Genomic DNA, 11374 nt, shown 5'->3' with positions numbered 1-11374 from the left:
TATATATATATAGAAAAAATTACATATTTCGAATCTAAGGCAAGCTGAAAGTAAATCATGGTTGATGTCAATATTTGCTAAATTTGTATGATAAAGCGCAAATCAATCATAACATTGATGAATATTTGATGAGGCAAGACTTGGATAAAAAAAGCATGTTTGGTGATAATTTAACAGGATAACTTTTTAACCCAAAATAGGACATTTACATGTATACCACACAATTCTTATATGTTTAAATATTTAACACCTAAGGTTTTATATTTTTATTTAATGAATCCATTATTGTTTAGCTGGAGCAATAGAAAAAATGCTCAAAGAGAGCTAAGTTGATTCGTAAAATGAAAATACATTATTGTTTATTTCTATTAAACCCATTTAAATGACATTAAACATTCCATACTTTTATTTAATGAATCCACCAATTAAATTTTGATTTTTCATCACTAAGATAATTATAATGGAATCTTTTATGGTATGATGTGTTGTAATTGCCACATTTAAACATCCTAGATGGTTATTGTCAATGACTTCATACTTGTTATCTTTTCGAGACCGAGTCTTAAGCCAGGCAAGTTCAATAACAATTACCGTCTAATTGAAATATGATGATAGACACGTTGGTCAGTAATATACCCACCTTTTGAGAGCAAAATCTCTTCCATAAGCATGACAAATAAAAAAGCAAGGTTTAGAAGACCGGACTGAACTGGCCAGTTCGACCGTGAACCGCCGGTCGAATCATTGAACTGGTCGGTGGTCCGGATCGGATTGGCTTAAGAGCCGCCCCTGTATTAAGAATTAATTTTAAAGGAGTTTTGAAAGCCTAAATGAAGATGACAGATACAAAAAGTGGAAGACCCATGTCCTATCCAATACTCGCATGTATTTCAATATAAAGGAAATGTGTAACTAAGGATTTAAAGATTTGTGACTAAACAATAAAAGCTAAGAAAATATAATAATATGCTTAATTTTTCCTTATTTGCATGCCCAATATTTTTGCTTTTTCATATTATTTTCTTTTATAATTCAGGAAACTGTGAAATAATATAAAGACATATATATATATATATATATATATATATATATATGGCATACGCTCTGCTAGGGTTTCTTCCCTTCTTGGTGAATCCATGGTGATTCTCCCAGTTCCAGTTGAGATTTTTACTCTTTGTGGTTTGCTTAGTGTTCACAATATTAGTTAGAGTTCCAGCTATTCTGTAATTATTTTTTGGTGCTATTACCATTTTTTGAGCTCTAGCTTTCATTTTTTCTTATTTAGTTACTGTCTCCTTGCTTCTATGGCGACTTTTTTTCCTCCTCCCTTGACTAAGTACTTTGGCAAAGCGTCCTTTGTTGAAGTGCTTGGAAAAGGTTGGATTCGGTGAAGTATGCCGAACATATGATGTTTCCTCGACTTTACAATGATTCCCTTGAAGGGAAAGACGACTGTTCATTTGTTAGTAGGAAGGTTGGCAAAGCAGTTCTCCTCTTCTCAGATATTGAAGTCTCTACTCTGTCCAACATGTACAAATTTACACTTATTGAGAAATTTCAGCTAGGGCGTCCCAAAATAGAGGTTATTAGAAAAAAATTTGAAGAACTTAAATTAGTAGGGCAATGGAAGGTGGGTCTCTTTGATGAGAGACTTGTGTGATTCAATTTACCAAAGACGAAGACTATGCCAAGATTTTCTTAAGGAAATACCTCAACATTGAAGGACAATCTATGAAGTTGCTCAAGTGGTCTCCAGAATTCGATTCAAACCAAGAACCACCTACAGTACTTATATGGTTTAAGCTACCTAGTCTTAATCTGCACTTTTTCAACCATCAGGTCCTTTACTCCATTGGGGTCATACTTGGGAGACAAATCAAATTAAACATACCTACTTACAATCTCACTAGGCATTCTGTTTCCATGATACTTAAATATCACCTTACCTGAAGTTGAAGAAGTTTGGCTTGGCACGACACACAATGGGTATTCACAAGAAATTATGATGGAATATAGACCATATTATTGCACCTATAGTATGATGTTTTGGCACACACTTGACAAATGTTACATGCTCCACCCTAACTTGAGATCCAACACTCAAGTGCATCTTGATTTACACACTTATGTGGCTCACCACACTACTCAAGAACCATTTATTCCACCAGTTGTGATGGTGGAAACTGCAACTAGAGAGGATATTGGTACTAATTAAATTGCCCCTGAGGGGAATCCCTCGCTACTTCAACCCCCATTGGAACCACATATTGCTGAAGAAGAGACTGAAAATAAAGATCTTACAGAAAGGTTGAATAACACTTTGTCTCATTAGTTTGTTCCTCCCCAACCATTTCCTCAGGCACTTCCCAGTATTGTTGAGGAAGGTTTTCCTCATATCATAAAATTTCATACTGCTACTAAATCATTTGGTTGTAGCAGATGATTCCCTAATAGTTTTGGAACTCTCTCTATTGCTAGAGAGACGGGTACTCAAGTAATGGAAGAGTGTCAAGATCAAGGTGGACAGCAAGAAGAAACTGTTCAACAATTTTCGGATTAGCATACCCCCTTGGGCGAGCTCTCCAGTGCAGATCCACTAATTGATCAGATGGATCAAGCACTAGTAGATGGATGTCACGTTCAAAAAACTAAAAAAAAGAAAAAATGAATGCTAGAACTCATGCATTCTCATGATGGTTGTTTGATAGTTTCGGATGGAATTACACATAATAGTTTATTGTTGGACTCCCTCCCTAGAACCAGAGGAATTGGGAGAGAAAAACTCACCCACCATGATTAACCCACCTCTCTGTTTGCTATGGTCTTTCTTTTTTTTTATCTCAAAAATACCTTATCAATGTCTACGTGTTCTCTCATTGGAAAAGATTTTCTGCGATTTAGTGGTGTTATCGACGACTTTATTCTTCTCTCTAGAGATGGTATTCTCGATGTTATCAAAGGTTTTATTCCTAGCTTTACACTCAAGGCTCCGTTGTTTTTTGTGTTATCACATTCTTGTGTGTTTTTCACAGTGTTACTCCCGCGCGCTTGGTGTTATATGCGGTAATTTCCCACTGTATGGCGGTTGTATTGGTGTTTCGTGTGTTTCTGTGGTGCTTTGTGTTATTTCTCAGCGGGTTTCCGTGGTGCATCGTGTTATTCCTCGGTGATTTCACGATATTTGTGGTGTTATTTTTGACCTTACCGCAGATAGTATTTATGGGGTTATCAGAAGTTATTTTGGGTTTATGGTGGTATTTTGACCTCACCGAGAGATATCACTGCACGATTTTCACCAAAATACCAAAATACCCCTACCCTAAAAAAATATAAATTAAACAACCTCTCTTCACTTGAGAGGGAAATGGGAAGAAGAGAAATTCCAGATCCTGTTCTGGACTGAATACTTGACGATAACTTCTTTCATTCATAGCCGTCAACCATCATCAAGGATTGCTGCCACCGACCATTGGCCACTAGTGACCACTTCTTACTACCGTCCTAGTTAGAATACGACGATTGTTCCTAACATATATATTATATGTATGTTGTATACCACCATGTATCGTGTTTTGTGTAACATATTAATCCATTTCTCTTAATTTTGAGAAAAGAGTGAACCTTCGTAATTACCACACATATAGAGGATTACTTTGACAGGGCTAGGCTCCATGTGGCCATCTCTTTTCGAGTTTTTGCACATAAAAATATTTATGTCCACACACGTCACCTTTCTATTATTTATGTATGTATTAGATTTTAGTGCAATATAATAACATTAGATTATCATTCTACTGCCGAGAATTCTTGGGGACGCAACAACAGTGAAGTTGAGACAATCAATTCTTCACCTTCCTAAGCAAATTGAGTAGGCAATTCCACCGAAGAAAGGCTCACTCTGACCCTACAGTGAGCACAGAAACCTCACATATCGGTGCTTGTGCTGGGTTGTGTTTGTGTGTACGTTAACATGAAAATGACCCGAGACAAATTAAACTATACTAAATATATAAGGCTCGACTCCCTTTAATATAAGCTGATATGCAACAATCAACCCCCACATTATTTACGAACAATTAATTAAAAAAAAAATCCTAAAAAGCTCATCAAATCATCCGCACTAATCAGCATACCCCACTGCATTAGCATAATAATGAGCATTACATAGGTCGAATTAATTATGAAAAATGGCAATATGTTTCCAATGTTATAATACAGAATGACTTGGCATTTCAATGATCATGTCAACAATAGAGATGGCTTCACCGGCATCCAAAACAAAGAACAGAAAATAAAAAAAACAGAAATCTTGTCGGCAATCAAATTAAGTTTGTTTAGGACGGCAGCTTTCAGCCACCTTGGCCTTCTTCTTACTTCTAAAAATTTTAATTGCGGGTGGTAGTTCCTTACAACCTGTTCTGCTAAAGTGCGGTGACTATCTTACGAATCCCCAACCTCTCGCATGTGCTGACCCGCTCGATTCCGCACTGCAAGACACTGTAGCAAAGCTTCTTACGAACCCCCAATCACTCTCATGCGCCGAACCACTCGATTCCACACTGCAAGACAGATGAACTCAAGCGGGCTCAAATCCGTGACCCCAGGGGACTTACGACTAACAATACTGCTGTCATCCAAAAAGTCATATATATATATATATATATTTATGTATGTGTGTGTGTGTGTGTGTGCCGCGTACTCACATCAGTTGGTCGGGCATCTGTTTGTAATTTGTAAGTCTCCTATGATCTGTGATTCGATTCCCTCCGGGTGTAGGGTGTGACACTTGAATTCTTAGAAGCATGAGGGATGACCGGGGCTCGTATAATAGCCTCCGGCCATTCCTCTATATATATACATATAATCCAATCAAAAGTTACTAAAAAAATCATTTTTAAAAAAAAAATACAGCCAGCAGGTATCATACTTCATAATTTTTAGAATGTAAGTTAATGAATTGAGTCTAACTATGTAATTAAAAAATAAATAAGATAATATTCGCTTATCCCATTTGTGAAATAAGATTTTTAATTGATTTTGTATCTTTATCATCAGTAATTGGTTGCCAATTTCTAATAAATCGTGCACCATCTATCTTTAATTGATTATTAAATTAATCAGACTACAACAGCTGCATGGGACCACAGAATGTGAAGATCTAATTAAAATGCATAATTACAATTAATTTCCCAATTAGAAGAGATTAGTTTGTACTCTCTAAAAACTAATTAATTAATGAGATTGGTGCCTTGAAAATTTTGTAATCTGAAAAATATTAAACTGCCAAATTGCAACACCCTATCAAATTAGAAATCAAACAAACTTTAATTAGGCGGAGGGTAAATCACCGTAATACGAAAAGCAGCTTACCTTCGTTCTATATATCTATTACTGAATGAATTCGCCATAGGTGACTGCTAATCTTTAAGATGATATTGATGCTGCCATGCAGTATTCGTCGGGTCATTCATTCTATTCTTTCGGTCGGTCTATAAGACTGAATCACCGTTTGCATAAACTATCTATGTTCTTTATGTCATTCCTCTCGTCGCACATGAGGAAGCGAAGAGATCACAAAACATTGCAAACAGATTAGACTGAATTAAACTTAAATCATGCCAAACATTTTTTTAGATTAAACACATTTGAATTGGATAAATATGAATTTACAGGATTTACTAAATCCTATTTAACTTAATCATCGGTGCAGCCAAATGCGCCTTCAGTTTAACCTCAATTAGACACATTGCACTGGCTTTAGACACTTAGATGTGTTTGCTAGGCTATTAACTCTTGATTTAGCTTAGGACGACTCTAATTAATTAATTGAAAAGAATTTGATTTATTTTGGAGGAAAAAATAAAGAAAATAAATATAAATTGTTAAGAGAAAAATCCAAGTCAAAGTTGAATACAAGAGCATCACTTGATATTTTCTATGATTTGTTAGCTAGTATTTGACCTTTTGTTAAAGTGAAACATAGAAGAGATCAAATTCAACAAATATGTCAGAATGAAGCATGAGATGAGGAATTTGAGTTGATTAGTTGCGCCTCCAAATCCAGGATTGAACACTATTCTGGAAGTAGCTTGCATTTTAATTTTATACGGAAGCTAGAGGCAGGTGTGCGGGGATTTAAAATGAGTTCAATTAATATTTATGGACCGATCAATGGCGTGCTTGGCCTATTATGATTTCTAATTGTTGAATTCAAATATGTCCGGGAGACACACCTTAAGAAACAATAAAATCGCTTAATTTTATTCATAAAATGAGCTCATATTTATAGAAAATGAGACCGTAAGATTACATTTATACCATAGTAAAATAGGTATGATATGGGGTATTTTAGGTAGTAAATAGTTGTAAGGCCGGGAGCTTGTAAAGGATTCCGGCCGATTTATGATTTGGGGGCCATGGCCGAAGGGTTGAGCAGTAGACGCCGATCGCTTGTTTAAGTGTCGGGTGGTTTCTGTGATTTGCCCGACCTGGATGAGGAGTCTTATGGGGTCCATCCCAGTGACCTTTTGAGAGGGCTTTTAGCTTTTGTCCGACATGTGCTAGATTTATCCTAGCCAGCAAGAGCCGGGTGGAGAAATGTTGACTCTCAAACTGCCCCTAGTGGGCCCCAGCTTGTCACGTCGTCTTCTATGCTGGCGGTTGAAATTTTTCGGGATTCGTACTGATGCATTTTTTATGTACATATTTAATTTTTCAGATTCTCTTGCTTCTTGATAGACACATCTGTGATAAGGAAAAAAGAATCTTAATTTTCAAAAAACAAATTGTATTTATGATTATTAAATGCATAATAATTAGATTCTACTAGAATTTTGTGCTAGAACCACTATAAATGGGGGAGAACTGAAGAAAAAAAGTGTATCTTATTTCTTCTATTTTTTTGGTTGAGACCCCTTCTTCTCTGTTGTTAGTGATCATGGAGAGCGGTCTGTCACACTCCGCCATCTTCAAAGAAATTGGCGAGAAAGCCCAAGTAACTTTAGAAGACTCCAAAACATTCTAGAGATTGTTAGAAGAAAAAAGTACATGGAGAGCTTAAGCATAAACTTGAAGGATCTATGGCTATGTACATAAGAGAATAGTGTAGAACCATCTAGAAACTAAACTATTCTGATATAATCTAAACGTTTCTCTTAGACTTGGAGAGGACTATAAATAGGAATCACTTCCCCTCATTTGGATCCATCTAAGGTTCCCAAGCATTCTAGTGTTACACTCACTCTTGTGTTTCTTTCTCCAATACTTCTTCATGCTCTTCTTCCAAGAGTTTTATGTGTTTATAAGTCCAGGTGTTTCGAGGGTTAGGCTGATTTAGGGCCAAGGAAGAGCGCTAAAGCAGCACAGGTGACTTGAGATAAGTTAGTCTGTGATAGTTGGTATCAGAGCCTTAATTTGAAGGTATCGCAAAGAGCGTCAGAGAGCACATAATGGAGTCTGAAGTCACTATTGTAGAATCAACTCAACAAGGGCGAGGTCGCTAAGAGTAACGAGATACAGCTGCATCAAAACCTCATGGGAGGTTCAAGGAGATCATGCACGACTTTGATTTGTGCCTTACTTGGGCAGAGGAGGCAGTGAATAGCGTGGAGGCCCAGATAGAGGATTTTGGCCAAAAGGTTTTTGGACTCGAGGAGGAGGACATCACAATCCATTGACGATCAGAGGTATCATGCTCCAATTGGAGGAGTAATTAAGGGACCAAATGGCTAAGATGTGGGAGGACTTGATGGGGGGCTCTAGGAGGTACGAAGAGCCCAAGAAGACGAGATGAGCAGCATACATACTAGCTCGGTGGAGATGCGTGGATACATTTTTCTATGCAAGAGGACACTAGAAACATCGACCAACAATCATAATTTCGAAGCCAAACACATCAAAGTACCAAAATCTAAGAGTTTTGTGGGATCTCGAATTGCAAAGGAAGTAGGCAACTTTATTTGGGGACTCGACCAATACTTTGGAGCAATAGGGATTACGGATAAAGAGTCAAGAATACAATTTGAACCTCTTTATCTCTCAAATATTGCTATGTTGTGTTGGAGAAGAAAGCACAGAGACATTGAGAAAGGTATGTGCATCATATCCTCCTGCAATGACTTCAAAAGGGAGCTAAGGATGCAATTCTACCTTGAGAACGTGGAGGACGAGGCTAGAGCCCGATTGTGAAGACTCAAGCAAACAAAATTGATCTGAGAATATATTAAAAATTTTACTAGCCTGGTCCTTAAAATTTCTGACATGTTTGACAAAGATGCTCTATTCAACTTCATTGATGGAGTCCAACAGTGGACAAAGGCAAAACTTAGGAGGCGTGGAGTGCAAGATCTTGCTACTGCCATTGTCGTCACGAAAAACTTGGTTGACTATAAAGAGGAGTCTACAAAGCTAAGTGAAAAGAAGAGTAGCCATGTCAAAAGTAGGGGAGACAAGGATCAACACAAAAAAAAGACCCATCGCGAATCGACCCCATCCATGGCAAAAGACAAGGGGAACTCTAACAACAACAACAAAACTAAAGCACGCAACAACTGCTTCCTTTATGGAGGGCCTCATTGGGCAAGGGATTGCCCTCAGACAAAGGCTCTAAAATCTCCCTTTGTAAGCCATCAAGAGGAAGAAGGAAGTGATATGATAGCACAAGTGGGAACAATGTAACTGCTCAACGTGGTCACGCCTCTCCAAAAATATCGGCAAAAAGGACTTCTCTTTGTGGAGGTGATTATAGGTGGTTCATCTACTAAAGCAATGATAGGTAGGTTCGTTTCTCACTATTGAAGAAGCAAAAAGGATGGGTCTGTAGGTAACTGGAAGAGGGGCTCCATCAAAGCAGTCAACTCAACGGCTAGGCCAATCCATGGAGTGGGCAAATGAGCGAAGACTTGTGTTAGATATTGGTCAGTTATGCTAAATTTCTCTATCATTCTAATGGACGATTTCAAGGTAATTCTTGGTCTGAACTTCTTGGATCATTTGAGAGTGTTCCCAATACCAATTGTCAATAACATGTGCATCATGGAGGGCAGCCAAGCTTGCCTAGTACCGACAACAATATTAATCAAATTACAGTATTTTTGTCCATTTCTTAAAAATATTAATCAAATTAATGTTCCAAAAGTTGTTTTTCTGATATGAAGTCGTTTAATTATGATTTTTGAGATGATTTAAACTTTAATTAAATTTTTTATGAAGATTTTAAGTGAAACAAGCTAAATATGCAATTTGTAAAATTATATATTTATCTTGTTTTCACAAATTGAATACTTCAATTTAACATTACTTTATTTTCTCATTTTTAAGTGACCAAATAACGAAAGCTTTATTGTCTTTCTAAATTCAAGTAAATAAATTCTAATGATTTTATTAATGTTAAGTTTATAATTTTATATTTACAAATCTATTCCATGTTCAAGATTTGGATTACTGAATTTAATTGATTTTTTCAATCTAAATATAATTTTCAAAATTTTAAATTTACTAATTTACCATTCTAGTTTTAAGTATGTTATTATTAATGAGAAATAACCTTATGCCTATTCCATTAATCATTACTTATATTCATATATGTCCTAACTTTGTTTTTATAAAAACTATGCTAAACTTTATTGTCATTTATATTGATTTTTTTAATTATTAATATTTTATTAGCATTTATCAATAAAAATTTTAATTGCTTTGAATTCTTAATTTTCTACCTAATAGAAAAATACAGGAATTTAAGTATATTTATTAGAACAATATGTGAAATTTTTTGGATTAATTTGAATTTAACTTTCTTTTCTATGAATTAATTATGTTTTAAGATTTTAATTTAATTCATAGAAAAAATAATCACCAATTTCTTTTAATTTTTATTCCACTTCATTCTTCTTTTCATTCAGAGTTATGGAAAATTTTCTCTTTACTTCAAGGGTTTTATTCAATTTTTAATGAATTTTAAAAACTTCATATGAATTTATGAATTTATTAAAAGATTTTATACGGAATATCCACCTCAACATGCCACGCGACACCCCTTTCCATGCAATGCGATCTAATTTATCCACTCATCCACGCGGGGGCTTCCGATTGACGAGCCTATTATTGCTAATGAGTGGATTTAATCACGCATGTTTTTCGTGCATAATTGAAAGGTTAAACAGATTATGAATGTAACAAGCTTATAGTCAAATCGAGCGTGTTGGTAAATTGAATCTAATGTTCCAAAATTGCTCAATGCTGACATCATTAAAGCACTCAAAATTTCATAAAACGCCATCTGATCAAGGGGATTTGTCTGAGCCGTTCAATTAGGGTGGTACAGATTTCTTCTTTATTTGCAACCTTCAGTCTATAAATAGAACCATACCCCCATTTGAGGAGGGAACTAGAACCTGAGCAAGAGAGAGGCTGGGGGCTGGAGAAGAGGGAGTTGAAGACTAGCATTCTACATTGTCGATATGGAGAGCTCCTCTCGCTCCTATAAATGCCTACCACCGTCGACCACCGTTCTCTTAATGCCATCATACACCATGGCCCACCGCCTGCTCCTTGCATTGAAGCATAATGCTAAGCGACAACTGACACTGTGAAATCACGAAGCGACACATTATCCCAAATGTCATTCTGACCCTGAAGATGGTGCATTGAAGCTCCAACAGTCACTACCCGCTACGATTGCTTCATATCACGATGCCACGAACTCTTCTGCGCGCCGATTTTATAACTCGAGAAACTGTGTAATCTTTCCTACCCGTAGGACAAGGGCTGTACCTGCAATCATAAACTTAGAGTAGAACATTCAACTAAACAAAACCCTATGATTTTTTTCTTTTTCAGGTTTTTATATAAAAACTTTTAGTATGCTTACTAGTTATCTATTTTTTTCCTATGTACTGAGTTTTCATGCAACGCTAAAATGATAATTCATTAATCTATTCTCACGCACTTTCCGACATGCATAAAAAACTTTTAAGATTATCGTAAAATTTTGAGATTAAATTTTGTATGTTCGATACTTACAATTAATTTTTTTTAAAATTAAGAAAATAATTTTCTAGTTTTTTTTATTCCAAATGTTGCAAAGTATAAAGTTAAGGGTGGACCCAGGTAGGGTACATGGAGGAATTGCATCCCTCTAAAATTCAAAATTTTACTTATATACGAAAGACTCTCTTGAAATATTACTTTGCTTTAGGGTTGTCAAAAAAGCTCGTTGTTCGCGAACAGCTCGTGTTCGGCTCATTCGTTAAGTATACGAGTACGAGCCGAACACGAACAAATTTTTAAAGCTCGAATTATAAACGAACCGAACAAGAATAACTATTTGTTCGCTCGTGTTCGGCTCGTTTTAGCTCGAAATAAAAAAAATTATATA

Source organism: Phalaenopsis equestris, unplaced genomic scaffold, assembly GCF_001263595.1.
Source record: "Phalaenopsis equestris unplaced genomic scaffold, ASM126359v1 Scaffold000107, whole genome shotgun sequence".
Classification (NCBI taxonomy): Eukaryota; Viridiplantae; Streptophyta; class Magnoliopsida; order Asparagales; family Orchidaceae; genus Phalaenopsis; species Phalaenopsis equestris.
Note: the sequence above shows the minus strand (reverse complement) of the source record.